Raw genomic sequence first — 11,040 nt, 5'->3', positions numbered from 1 at the left:
ATACATGAGATCCACTATCTCATTATCAATAAGGAATTCAAAAGTTTTCAGAAACCACATAGTAACTATAAACTTGACTGTAATAATTAAAACTACTAAAACCTCCAGACCAGATTCAAACTAGGAGAGGAAATGCAACAGTAAGCTGTTTCATTATGCAGCCAAAATGAAATTCATCAGTCCAATCACCTTTGGAATACACAACTTACAACATGCATAATGGTATTCCCAGAAGGATAGAATAAGGTGAATATCTGAAGTTGCAGTGCCTAAAAGCATTTCTGCATTTTTGCACAAACATTCCATAAACATGTACCTGAGTCAGTGAGAACAAAATGGCATAAACTCAGATCCACAGCAAGATAAAAGCAATGAGAAAAGTGGATCATCCAAAATGAATACTCAGCCCAACTACTGGTATCTCAAAATATATGAGCATGCTCTTTCCAATGTGACTGTTAGGTTTCTCCTTATTCCAAAATGGACTTACTCATGCGATTGTGCAGTCTGTCTCCCAGAGCATACTGAAAAAGAAACAGGATAAACCCAACCAAATACCTCCCCACTTGGACATACTCAGTAGTATCTTACACTATGAATATTGGAATCACAGGTACACACAGACAGCCTTTACCAGCCAATAGGTTGTATAGATAGAAGATACCCAAAGTCTTGGCACTAGACCACTGTGTCTTCAGGTTTGCTGTGTCTCAGAGGTTTCCTGTTTTTTGTCCCTAAATAGTGATCTCAGTACACACCAATGCCCTGGTCTTTCTCTTACTATTTTCAACTCCCCTCCCGGGAATATTGGGTCCTCTCAATGGCTTCTTCTCCAAAATCCAAATATGTTCTATACAGTCACTAGTAAGCTCACAGAACTCAGAACATGCCATTTTGTGATATATTCTGCATGATGGTGCAAGCAGGTATGTGCTGGTGCTCCAAAATTCAGAATACTCTACAGGAAGCTGAGTGGCCATCTCTGAGCCATTCATGTTCATTGCATCCAGGAGTTTCCCTGACTCTGAAGTGTTATTTCTGAGAAAGTGCCCATTATAATGGTTCAGAACTCAAGTTCTGCCAACATGTTCTTCAGTTTCTATCTGTTATATAGGCCCCACCTCAGAGAGTAACTTAGACCAAAGTTCTGTGGTGGCCAATATTTAAGGTAACAGCACTGCTGGGTAGTTTTCATATTTTACTTAACTAGGCAAGACACATCCAGATTTCTCCATCTGAGGATGTGTCTGGAGGGTACTGCCATTTGAAACAATAGACAAAGATATATCCTTTTACAAAAAGAACTTCACATAGTCGATTAAGAACAACAATCACCAAGTTCCTGAAGTTCACTTCGCTTATACTCATCCTACATGTCCATGTGCACATAGCTTCTGAGATATTGTCATCTTCTGCTAGGAGAATCCTAGATGTGTACTAATTATGGCAAATGAGGGAAACTGTTTCTATTTTCTTTTCTCTCTCTTTTCCTCTTTCTCCTTATGGTTTAATCTCATCTTGTTACTTTGATTATGGTACCTTACATATTGTATAGAAGGTTGTTTATTTGGAAATAAGGAAGGGGAAAAACAAGATGACTGGGAGGGGTGGGGGAGAAAAATGAAGAGGAAAATATAAGAATGTGACTAACTCCTGCGTATATTATTTTGACATTAAAATGCAATTAAAGGGGGCCGGGAGTTTGGCCTAGTGGTAGAGTGCTTGCCTAGCATGCACGAAGACCCAGGTTCGATTCCTCGGTACCACATACATAGAAAAAAGCCAGAAGTGGTGTTGAGGCTCAAGTGGTAGAGCTCTAGCCTTGAGAAAGTCCAAGGACAGTGCTCAGGCCCTGAGATCAAGCCCAGGACTGGCAAAAAAAATGCAATTAAAGAAAAAAGTTCAAAAAAGATATATACTGAGAAGGCGGTCACCAGACCTGTGAGCAGGCAGAAGTGGTCTGCGCGCGCTGAGAGGATGGAACGTTACTAGAATTCTTGGTTCAGGCAGTAAGCGGCCGGGCCACTTACTGGGGGCCGTCACGCGAGTTTTGTGGAAATTGGAAAGACGGCTGCTCTCCCACTAATGAATGAGTTTAAGTTCTCGAACCAGAGGACGCCACGCACAGGAAGCATCTCCAAAAGATTCCGGATCAGAGTACCAATGTTACCACCAGCTTCATGTGGGGATGGAATACCAGCAAAACTTCGGAATTGCTTTCAGGCTTGGGAGTCTCCACACTGGAGAAGGAACATGTGGACAGTGAGAACATCCCCCAGGAACTACTCCCAATCCTGGGCCAATCCCAAAGTCCTCAAAGGAAAAGGCATAAGAGCAGAGGAAATGACAAAGACTTTGTGATCATCCGTCGGCCTAAACTCAATCGAGAAACCTGTCCAGGTGTTTCCTGAGACTGTCTTCCTGATGAACTGCTCCTGGGAATCTTTAATTGTCTGTGCTTCCCTGAACTGCTCAGAGTCTCTGGGGTTTGTAAGAGATGGTATTGCCTCGAGTTTGATGAGTCTCTCTGGCAGTCCTTAGACCTCACAGGTAGAAATCTGCACCCAGATATCACTGCTTGATTGTTATCTCGAGGGGTGATTGCTTTTCGTTGCCAACGATCATTTTTGGAATGATCATTGGTTGAACATTTCAGCTCTTTTCGTGTACAGCACATGGATCTGTCCAACTCAGTTATAAATGTATCAGCCCTTAACCCTATTCTGAGTGCTTCCAGTTGCAAAATTTAAGCCTGGAAGGCCTGCAGCTTTCAGATCCCATTGTCAATCAGCTTGCACAGAACTCAAACTTAGTGCAACTAAACCTCTGTGGGTGTTGGGGATTTTCTGAATCTGCCCTGAAGACTTTGCTAAGCAGCTGTTCCAGACTGGATGAGCTGAACCTCTCCTGGTGCTTTGAGTTTACTAAAAAGCATGTGCAAATGGCTGTTGCACATTTATCAAGGACAATCACCCAGCTGAATCTTAATGGCTACCGCAAGAATCTCCAGAAATCATATCTCTGTGCTTTAATTAGAAGATGCCCCAACCTTGTCCACCTAGACTTAAGTGATAGCATCATGCTAAAGACTACTGCTTCCCAGAATTCTTCCATCTCCACTACCTCCAACACCTCTCACTCAGTCGGTGCTATGATATCATACCTGAAACTCTACTTGAACTTGGAGAAATTCCCACATTAAAAACACTACAAGTTTTTGGAATTGTGCCAGATGACACCCTTCAATTGTTACGCGAAGCCCTTCCTCACCTGCAGATTAATTGTGCCTATTTCACCACCATTGCCAGGCCAACTGTTGCCAACCAAAAGAACCAGGAGATATGGGGAATCAAGTGCCAACTGGCCCTGACAAAGCCCAATTGCCTGTGAAGTGCTCATTGCAGGGTAGTACCTCATACTCCTTTGGAATGGGGAGCCTGTTCAGGAAACCAATTGCTGGACCATTTGGCTAGTTTGGTTACTGGTTTTAAAAGGAACAATTATAAAGTGTTAACTTTTATGCTTCGCTTCAGTGATATGCCCTTGAAGAGCCTTAAGTTATAGGGCTTTGAAAGTTTTAGGAGAGTGAGCCTTTGATTTCAAAATAACCTTATAAAAGAGTGAAATTTGACCTGACTTGTCAAGTATATGGTTAAGCCTATTTAGGATGAAGCTTAAGATTTCCACCAGCTAATAGTTTTCATAATCTTCACCATATACCTGTTTTTCAGGTTTGTTTAGTAAAACATGGAAAGGAAACATAGCTGAAGAATATAAAAAAACAAGAACCATAGGATAGTATAGTATTTGAGGCAAATCCTTTCCAGGAATTTCATTTGAAATTAGTTTCACAGAAAGAGACCCCTATAATTCACTTTAAATTCTAAATTTAAAACAAATAAATAAATGGCTGGAAATTACACTTGGTAGAGGAATTGAGGGCTAAAGAAGTAATTTAAGCCAGGTCAGTCTGGTACTGTCTCTTTATGTTTAAGGTGCTATGTTTCTAGAACTCCTGTTAGGTAAGAAAATATCGTTATGGTTTTCTAATTTTATTATCAAATTACGTTAACATGGGTTAATTTTTAAGATGACTGGCTTTATTTTAGAAAGGTGTTATTATCCTAACTAGTCTTCAAGTTGGACAAAAGATTCTGAATTGATATTGTCTGCTATTTTCTTTTAATGCTGAAGTTCTTTTGTATTATTCTAGAATCAAGTATTTTACATGCATTTTTAATGGTCTTTCACAATAATTGTTTGAAACTGTTCATTGCGTTACTGGACCTAAATTCCTAAGAACATCTTGTTCTTTACGTCAGGAATGCACTAGTGGTAGGTACATGTTTTGCCCAGTTTCTGAGCATGCAGCTCTACCTGCACCACCCACTAAGATTTTAAGACTCAGGAGTTAAACCATTTGGTAGCATGACTTTTTTTAAGAATCCTGGTATACAGTAACAAAAAGATCAAATTATGTTTTCTGAAAATCATTATAAAGCTAGTTTTCAAGTCATTGATCTCTTATGTCCTAATGCCAAAACACATTTCTATAAACTTCTTATAAATTTTTATGTTTCAAACAATAGTATGAAGTGCCTTTATCTGCTCAGATTTAAAGAACATTTAAAAAGATTTACAAGCAAATACTCATCTATTAGTAATTAAAAAGTGCTAAATACTTGAAATTATTGTGTACAGATTAATGACAAGTCCAGGTGGACTCCTAACTTCTGGGTGTTCTGGAACACAGTACCTGTACTACACTCAAATGCAGCCATAAGCTGTTTGCCAACACATTGGAGTAATCTCTATTTTTATATCGTTATTTCTACTTTTATAGATGTTTTAATAAAATAAAACATGTTTTTATAAAAATAAAAAAGTTATATCCTTATAAATTGATGTAAGTGAACATTAAGTTTGCATATTCATTTTCTCCACTTTGGAAAGCTGAGCTCAAAAGCAGCTTCTGAGTAAGAGTCTCATCACCAGATCTGCTGGCTCTTGGACTTCTGTATCTAAAATTAATTTTTTCTTAAGCTTTTCTGGCTCTCCAGTTTACAAATGGATGACTAGACTCTAAATATGTTTTTATGCATCCTATTTGCTGCACTTGATAAACTTGAATAAAGCACTAACTTTTCTGATCCAACATAAATACCCTTCTCCCTATATTCTGCAGCAGAAATATACCTTCTGGATCACTTGGAAAAATCAAGATAATAATACATATCCATGAACCATACACAGATGATTCATACCAAAGACAACCAAATGGACTGAAGATAAAGCCAAGTCAAGTTATACCATGACTTACAAAAGGTATTTCTATCATGCCAGATTCCAAAAAATCTTTCTCATTTGCATCTGAAATACCTAAAGTTTCAGTAAACAAGCAACATTTGGTTCTAAGACCAACATAGCCTGTGACATAGGCAGGATTCCATTTCAGAACGTCAACAACTACCTGCTTAAAAAGAGATGCAAGAAACTTTTGCTCAAAAGATACACACTTGTCTTTGGGCAAAGGTGAACATTGAATTATGCTGTACTGTTTATCACAATGGTGATAATCACACTTACTTCAGGAATCAGGAAGCAAGAAGTATTCAATGGAGTTCTTTAGCAAAACTTCAGTCCTCAGTCGTACATGGCAAGTTCAAAAGAGTTGCTGAACCGGACCGCATTAATGCAGCATTGAACACTTTATATTGTTATAAAGCTTTCTTTTTACTTCATTGGAAGAAACTTACAAATATTGACACAATGTTTAACTTCATGTAGGCCTTCCAGGCCTACCAGGACTGCCACTAAAATACTTAACCCATTGATACTAAATATTTCCATGTCTTACCTTTTTCTACTATGAACATGGTAAAACAATAACATATGTGAAGAGAATGGGCTAGCAAGGTCTAGCCAGGCTCTAAAGTTTGCCTTTATGTAAGTTAACCAGGGACACAAACATACCTTTAGAAAGCTTATATTACTTCAAATCTCAATCTCTACTCTGCTGGGTCCACAACATTTCATGTATCTTGCTATCCCATAGCTCACAGGGTATTAGAGGCTTGTTGAAAGACCTTATGTGACTTAGAAAGATATACAAGTACTTTGAAAGCCCAGTTTTAGATATAGCTTATAAGAAAGCCATTTCTTTTTAATGTCCACCCCTAGTCCCAGTCATAAAACTGCACATTATCTCTAGCCAACTGCAGAGTATCCCATTCCTAATGATCTTTGATGTCCAGATGCTGCAGCATAACCCACCCTAATGGCTCTAGGATGTCACCTCATGAAAGTCAGGTTGCTTGTGGAACAGCCAACTGCATGTTGTTTCTGTCTTTATACACCCTGCCACATTAGAAGTTGGTGACTCTGAACTAGGATCAGGCCTATAGTCCAAAATAAGGGCAGTCACTGATAACTAATGAAGACTCCTTTGTCGTCTCTGACTGTGCCTCCATGGGTTTTTTGACTCCAAGTTTATTTCAGTACTATGAGTTATAAGATGCTCTTTCCCCAAGGTTTGGTCCTGTTGTACCAGTGGCATGGGCCTATGGGAACATCTGAAATTAATGGGAAGTTGCTCCATTTTGCTACCTGGCGTCAAGAAGCAGGCCAGCCTGATTTTGAAGCAGTTTTGAGCTTTAGAGGTCCAACGCCTACACAGATTTTGGTACATCTCAGATCCATTTACTAAGCAATCCATATACTGCTAGGTTGAAGTGTAATCCAGAGCAAGAGTGGACTCAACAGTAGGTAAAAGTTGATTTGACCACTTGGGCCTTTTTGAACAGGAAACTCAGTTCCAATCCCTGTATATAGAACAACTTCAAAACTAATAGCCTTTTCCATTTCTGGGACTCGTGGAAACTCCCACACCAGACGGCCTCTTACTGACTGCAGAGCAGGACTTTTCTTCAGTGCAGTGACTTGTTTCTTTTCAATTTTTGAAAAACAAATTATTCCCATAAGAAGGAATTCATAAGATCAAGCATGTCACATGGAATGCATACAGTTATAGTTTATTAAGATCATTATCTAGATACTTAATCTACTAGAATAATTTCATTCCTCTTTTCCAAAATGAGAGTTTCTGGGTTAGTGTTAGCCCCTAGTAGATACAAAAGTCAAATTTCATTATGACCAAGAGGGTCATGGCTCAGACAAAACCTACTTCAATGAAATGACAATGCTATACAAGCTCCATGAGAATGCATCGTGAAGGAATAAAAAATAATCAATTGTGAATAACCCCAGAAAACAGTGCATGATTGAAGTTAGAATCCTAAGGTACCCTTCCTCCTTGCTTTCTTTTTTGTCAATCCATTAGACCTTCCAAGTGTTTACTTGAAGGAAACATGCTAGCAACACTGGGAAGTTGACAGCCACTGGATCATATACCCACTCACTGGAAGGACTAGAAGGGTGGGCCACTGAAAGGGCAAACAAGCAAATTCTTATAGAACTATTGTGATGATTTTGCATGAAGGGTGTTCATTGTCACACCTATACATATTTGTGAGTAATACTGAAACAGCTGATAGGCAGAGATGTGCATCAAGATGGGATGTCAGCCTGTATCACTCAGTGTTTGCTTATAGGCTTGATCAAGGTGGTAGGTATCAAGGCTATAACAGGATAGTTTTTATTGTAATAAATAAAAGGGTTCCATGATATTTGCCAGATAGAAGGTGCATTAATTCACATACATTGATACCCTTTCACATGTCTTGGTCCCCATTACCCTCCCTCACCCCCAATCCCCTATCCAATTTCAAGTAACCAAATACAAATATATCCATGAAATGGTAGTTTTCATGATGTGTTCCTTTTCCTCCAGAGAAATATGATCAGAAAGTCTTATTTTATTACAATTACAATGATTAAAGAAACCATTTGAGTATAAATGGTTGTTGGGGACTGACTGTGGGGTCAGTGACCGTGACTGTGGGGTCAGTGACCTTGGACCCCCACAATTGAGTACACAAGGAAGTAAGCTCTTATCATAATTTTGGGCTGTGTCAATAGCTTCTCATTTAACCTGTTTGGGACTTGATAGCTTCTCATTCAACCTATTTCAGACTTGATACTGTTTGTACGAATGTAGCCCCTGGCAGTTCCCTAGTTTAAAGAAGTGTATTTAAGAGTCAGAACTGGAAATAAACGGGGCTACGGTCTTGGGCTACAGGCTTCTTAAGCTGTGGCTCCTGATTTGGGCTGTAGCCCTCCTGAACCCCATCTGTTTGTCTCTCTTCTATTTTTTCCTAGCCCTTGCCCCCTATTTCAGGAATCCCAATCTGCGAACCCTGGTTTGCTGCCGGTTGGCCCCGGCATCTGGCGCCCAAACAGGGACCCTGAAAATCTGGGAGGAAGGTGAAGGACCCCTCCCTGTGGACTATTAAGAGAGGATCTTAAGAGAGTGTATAGTCAGGAGTAAAAATTATGGGTCAAGTTAATAGCCATAGGTTATTTCTACCGACCTTAACAGGTCTACATGAAGCCCATGGAACGTGGGTGGAAAAAGGGGTGCTTCAGAGCTTCCTACAGTTTGTCGAGGAGGCATGCCCGAGGTTTATAGAGGAGGAATTCCAAAAAACCTGGCAGCGGATAGGAAAAAGAATTCAAGAATATTATAATGTATATGGCCCCAAAAAGACCCCACTAGAGGCTATTGATGTATGGAAATTAGTAAGTGAATGCATAGATCCTCAATATGAGAATGCTGAACTTAATCTTGAATTAAGGGAACTTTATGAATTAAAGGACCCTTCTGAAAACCCTGAGGCTGAGCCATATGCCGCAGCCCAAGAGAGTCTAAGTGAGATCTTGAAAAGGGAACAACAACCAGTAGATATTGAGTATCAGAATTCAGGTTTGAATATGAAGGAGGAAAGTTATGATGAGTCAATGGAGGGCCGGATGGCTACGATAGAGAAGAAGTTAGAAGAAACGCTACATTTTCTATCGAAAATGGGGATGGAGCAGAGAGCCCCCCCAGAAGTAGGAAAGAAAGATGACCCTCAGGCCACTATGGTGTCTGATTCTAAACCTTACCCCTCACACCCACCGCCACTGGCGGCAGCCTTACGGCCTCAATCCCTTTTTCAACCTTTAGGCAAGCCTAAAGGCCCTAGCAACAAGTCCCTTTTAACAGGCACTACAACCAGGCACAGTGCATCACAATTAAACCTGACTCAGGCTGCTTCCCTAGTTTAGTTGATCATGATCAACAAGTATACCATCAACCTGTTCCTGTTAAACTGTTACAGGATTTAAAGAGTGCCTGCTCCCAATATGGGCCAACTGCCCCTTTTACTCAAGTAATATTGGAGGCCGCGTGTGCTGGTATTACATGCCCAAATGACTGGAAGCGGCTTGCCAGAGCATGCCTTAGTGCAGGAGAGTACTTATTATGGGAGACAGAGTTCACTGCACAGTGTCGGGCTAAAATTGAAACAAATAGGTCTAAGAACCTGCCTTACACTGTTGATCAGTTGTTAGGAGAGGGAACCTATAAAAACACCGAAGATCATTTGGGTTATGCAAAGGAGGCCTATTTGCAAATAAATGCTGCAGCGAGAGAGGCTTGGAAAAGGTTATGTAATTCCAATCGTACAAAAAATTTAGTAGAAGTTAAACAGGGACCGAATGAACCTTATCAAGAATTTTTGTCTCGATTAATGGAGACTGCAGACCGCCTAGTACAAGATGAGAATGCAAGGAAGATTATAGTTAGACACATAGCCTATGAAAATGCCAACGCCGCCTGTCAGGCGGCTATCAGACCCCATAGGAATAAGGGAGGAATCACGGACTTTATTTCACTGTGTGCTGATATTGGACCCTCCCATGTACAAGGCCTTACCTTAGCCGCCGCTCCTCAAGGAAAGACTGTTACTGAGTTTCTAAAATATAGAGATCAGCGGCATTCTCAGGATGCTAGACCCCCAGGGCGTTGCTTTTCTTGTGGACAAATAGGACATTGGATGACGCAATGCCCACGCCAAGCCTGGCAAAAGAGAAAAAAATCACCTGGCACATGTCCACGCTGTGGTAAAGGGAAGCACTGGGCTAAAGATTGCAAGTCAGCAACAAACCGCAATGGCCGCCGGTTTTCGGGAAACTGGAGAAGGGGCCAGCCCCTGGCCCCGCAAAACCATGGGGCAGTCCCTCCCTCTTCTCGGCCTAAAGTGCATCTTCTAACAACCCCCCAAGATCAGTCTCCAGCCTCCTTCGTGCCACCCCAGGCAGTGCAGGATTGGACCTCTGTTCCTCCACCTGCTCAGTATTGACCCCAGAGATGGGGACACAAGCTCTCCCCACGGGGGTCTTCGGCCCCCTTCCCCCGGGAGTGGCTGGATTGCTGTTAGGGCGAAGTAGCTCAGCCCTTAAAGGGATACAGATTACACCTGGCAAAACTGACCAGGATTTTACTGGAGAAATCAAAGTTATGGCCTCTGCCCCGAAACACGTGGTATCGATCCCAGCCGGTCAAAAATTAGCACAACTAATACTTGTGCCTTTACTTCCCGGGGAGACTGCTACTTCCCCATGTGGACAGAGAGGATTTAGATCTTCTGATATCTATTGGGTACAAAGCATAAAACAAGAGAGGCCTGAGATGACTATATTTATACAAGAAAAGCCCTTTAAAGGAATATTAGACACTGGAGCAGATGTGTCTGTGATATCTAAAAAACATTGGCCAGCCCAATGGCCCCTGACAATCTCTATGACTTCCCTACAGGGGATGGGGTATGCAACTGACCCACAGCAGAGCAGTGCGATTCTTACTTGGAGAGATGAGGAAGGGCACTCTGGTCATTTTCAGCCATTTGTCCTGGATCATCTGCCATTTAATTTATGGGCCCGTGATATCATGGAAAAAATGGGAGTGTATATGTTTAGTACTAGTGCTGCGGTCACTAAGCAGTTACTTGATCAAGGCCTCCTCCCCTTTAGGGGACTAGGCCAAGCAGCACAGGGGGAGCCAGAGCCACTCCAACCCCAGTCTCACTCACAGAGACAAGG

The 11,040-nt window shown here is 41.2% G+C and overlaps 1 pseudogene; it reads left to right on the top strand.

The window, feature by feature from the left end:
• The first annotated feature begins 913 nt into the window (after window positions 1–913).
• On the top strand, window positions 914–3,390 carry LOC150042553 (S-phase kinase-associated protein 2 pseudogene; annotated as a pseudogene).
• The last annotated feature ends 7,650 nt before the right edge of the window (window positions 3,391–11,040 follow it).

The sequence above is a fragment of the Megascapheus bottae genome, chromosome 35, assembly GCF_031878675.1.
Source record: "Megascapheus bottae isolate mThoBot1 chromosome 35, mThoBot2.hap1, whole genome shotgun sequence".
In the NCBI taxonomy this organism is placed as follows: domain Eukaryota; kingdom Metazoa; phylum Chordata; class Mammalia; order Rodentia; family Geomyidae; genus Megascapheus; species Megascapheus bottae.
Note: the sequence above shows the minus strand (reverse complement) of the source record. Positions and strands in the feature narration are given on the sequence as shown.